The sequence below is a fragment of the Cupressus sempervirens genome, chromosome 3 (genome assembly GCF_028749045.1).
Source record: "Cupressus sempervirens isolate cs-2001-9-10 chromosome 3, ASM2874904v1, whole genome shotgun sequence".
NCBI lineage: Eukaryota > Viridiplantae > Streptophyta > Pinopsida > Cupressales > Cupressaceae > Cupressus > Cupressus sempervirens.
The window spans coordinates 259832872-259836891 of record NC_143120.1 but is presented as its reverse complement, the minus strand read 5'-3'; positions in this window follow the sequence as shown (position 1 = coordinate 259836891).

The window sequence follows — 4020 nt, the reverse complement described above, 5'->3', positions numbered from 1 at the left end:
TTAACGATACCCTTATAACCAAATATTTTAATAAATATTATTAAAATTAAATAATAATTATTAAATTATTAAAATAATAACTACCAAATTATTAATAAAATAATACTAATTTATTAATAACCATAATTACTAATTTATTAATATAATAAAATTATTACAAATTATTAATAATATTTAATATCAATTAAATTAATTTATAATAAAAAACTATATTGAAATTAATTAATTAATTAATAAAATAATTAATAAAAAATGCATGCTCTATATTTTAAAAGGCTCGTAGGTCACCGTCGTAGTAGCCTTGGCTACTTCGACTGCTAACAACATCTTTGGCTACCTTCGCAACCAAGCTGCAATGCAAATTGGGGGCAGGGTGGTGATGACCCCAATCCCCTATTTAACATTTTTTTATTTTTTTAAATAAAACAAAAAGCCCCCCTATACAATATCAAAATTTTATGAAATATTCATCTTCAACAAAAAATAATAAAACCACCATAATACAATTACAACATTAATTTTTAATTATTGTGGTAATTAGTATTATATATATTTTTAAAAAGTTTTCTCACTCATAGATCTGATAGGGCAATGAAATAGAAACAATCAAACTTAATACTTAAATTTAGTTTTCTTTTCTAAACCCCATCTCGATTTTAATTTTTTAAAACAACTTGTTTTCCAATAATAGTATTCAATAACGAAACTCTAGATTTCTCATACGAGGGTTTCATATTGATTTCAACCACATACATTTTTTAAACAAAGAACAATGATTTCACCAACAAGAGTTTCAAACAGAACCATTTCCAAAACAGGATTCTTAAACAAGCATGAAGAAGATAGAGAGAAATATGAAGAGAAATTAATATGATAAATTCAAGCAACATTCCTACCTTGATTTGATGCTAACTAGACGAACGCTTAGAGATTGCAACACTTTCCCGTTTCCTCAAAAAAAAAAAAAAAGCTTTTCTCGAAATTTGCTCTTCCAAACCTATGTGCGGAGAAATGAGCTCCAATTTATTAATAAAGAGTCTTTTGCCTTTAGGATTTTGATTTTACAATGACACGAACTCTTTTCCTTTATTATTTTATTTTATTTTAATTTCATGTGCAAACTTTTTTGCATTTTAATTAAAATAAACTTTATTAAATTTATTTTCTCTCTCTCTCTCTCTCTCTCTCTCTCTCTCTCATATAATCAAAAGACGTCTTTAATAATATATTTACTAATTCAACTAATAATAATTGTACACAGTGGAATACCTTTCATAAGACTCTAGAGCATAGTACAATAAAAAAACAATGAATTAATCTAGACCCAAGAAATCACTATTAAACAAAGACTCCATGAACATCTCATGTTTCCCTAACTACAACCACTAAAATCACTCTCAGACTAGCATCTTAGTAACAATTCTAAAATGAGAGTATGCTATGAATGCAAATCTATTAAAATATATGCTAGATCTATATGAAAATGCAGGTTATGTGAAGATAATAACACTAGAATGCTAGAATCATGTGCATGTATAAGCCTAAATGGTATTAAATGATATGCTAAAATGATATCAAAATGACATGAATTCACATTAATAACAATGCTTAAAAAGATGATAAATCTAAATGTGCCTATAGTGCAGATGTCTAAAACTTGGGTCTCTTTGCTCTTGAATTTCCCTCCTATTTATAGGATTTTAGAATGGGGTTGGGGTAAGATCAAGATTTTACTTTTGACTGGAGGAATGGTGAAACTGTAAATATCTCACAAGGGACCAAGAGAAAGAGTCCAATAGACTTAGTTTGTGAGGATAAATGGTGATTTTTCAATTCTTTTAATTGTAAAAAGGAGGATTTTCACTTTTGAGAGGATAAATGAATTTTGTTGATTTATTAAATGTCTCATTTATTTTCAACTTTTGTCTTTTCCTTTTTCATTTTCTTATTTCATTTTATGATTTTATGAATTGTTTTTCCTCCTTTTAAAGTGATTTAGGTCTTTTTTGATTTGATTGATTAATGACTTGATGTAACCATTGATTTGAAAGTTTGTTGTTTTCCTCTGATTTTGTCCTTAATTTGCATTGTTTTAAGCCTTTGCCAATTTTTAGCTCAAACACTGTCTTGATTGTATGATTTTTAGCCAATTTTATTGTTTGAGTGTTTGGTTGATGATGTTTTCTTGATTCAAGGTTGGTGTGATGCTTGATTGCTAATAATTTGATGTTTGATTGCTGATGATTTGTTGTTTGATTCGGTATTGAGGTATTTTAAAATCCTTTGAAATAACTTGCTTGGATGCCCTAGTTTGATGTTGAAAATTTGGCTAGGGTAGAACATTTTTTATATTTGAATTTTTTTGATACCCTGATATACTACCCCATCATAAATGAAATTAGAAAAATTTGATGTGCAAAATAAGGGATATTCCAATTTTATTTCTGAAAATGTTGATGAGAATAGTTGATAGAAAAGTGGGGTGGATGTAGGTGATCAATTTGTTTTGGAATGATACCCAGTTTGAGAAAATGGGTCAAAAACATAAATAGGGTTCAAAAGGTCATACAAATGACCCAAAGGAGGGTTAAAGGGTCAAAATACTTTTTACCCTTGTCATTTTTACACTCCCTTTTTACTTTTTTTGTGACTTGTAGCTCTGAGCTAGCAAGGATGGTTATCCCATTGTGAGAGCATAGATTTGAGAGGAAATGCAGATATGAGCGTCCAACCAGCTATGGTGCCCCGGTGAGTCATCGAGATCCTTTTGTTGTTTAAGATTTTTGAATTTTTGGATGGATTTTTTTATTTTTGCATGAATTTTCTTCATAAATGAGTAGATGAAGCATTTTAGCACATTTAAGATATATGGTAGTGCACTTAAAATGTTTTAGCACATCCACAAGCCAAAATAGTACATTTAAAACCCTAGTTTTATAGTGAAATAATACATACCGGTAAATTGTAGCACGTACGTAGGTTTTGAAGGTGCATCTGGGTCATTCAACACATAGGAGATGTTTTTTAGTGCATATAAGTAATACAATAGTGCATTTGAAATTCAGGGTTTGATAGCTCAAAATGGGGATAAATGTTAGGGTTAACGTATATCTTGTAGTGCATTTTCTATTTTCCCTAGTGCTTTTGCATGCAGTAGCATATTCATGTGTTAGGATAGTGCCTCCGACATTTCTAGTAGTGCATGCACTCAGTGTAATGGTGCATATGACAATTGTAGCACATCCATGTTGTGGAGAGGCACATTTGATTTATAGAGTTGCACAATTGATTTCTAGAGTGCTTTTGACTATTGTAATAGCACTTATGATGGTTTAAATAGCACAAACCATTTGTGTAGCACTTATGGAGCATAAGATAACACAAAAGACTAGATAATGGGTTTGTTAGATAGTGGAATGACTGGATAAATGAGTTTGATTGTGCATAGGATTGTTCATAGCAAAGGATAGGATCCTGATGTGAAGTGGATGAGTCTGGGAGCAACCGAGACATGTGTTCATAGAACAAAGAAAACAATAGTGAATTTGTGGTCACAAAGTGATGTGTAAAATCAATCAGTTGATGTCGGATAGGTAGAAAATTGTGCCCCCCTCAGGATTCACAATAGGGAAAACTAACTTGTCCATCTCAAGATATAGAGTAGGACAAATAATTGGTCCAAGATAGAACCATTAGCTAAGTAGCTAGATGTTGATATTTGATTGATGTAGGATGATCACTTGTGATAAAAAATGATGTCATTGTTTGATTGTTTGATGAAACAAGTATGCGGGCAGAAGCTCATGGTTCAGGGATTGTACTCATGGCCCTTGGAACTGATAGGTAGATTATCTATAGTGGAGCAATAGGTGATTGATAGATGTGGTTTCACCTATCTATTATGGATGCCTCAGTTCTGAGTGAATAAAGGTTTATTGATAGTTGTGGCCAAGCGGTGGCACTCAGACCACAACACCTTCCATATGTCACTGGGGGGGATGACGATCGCCCTAGAGAATG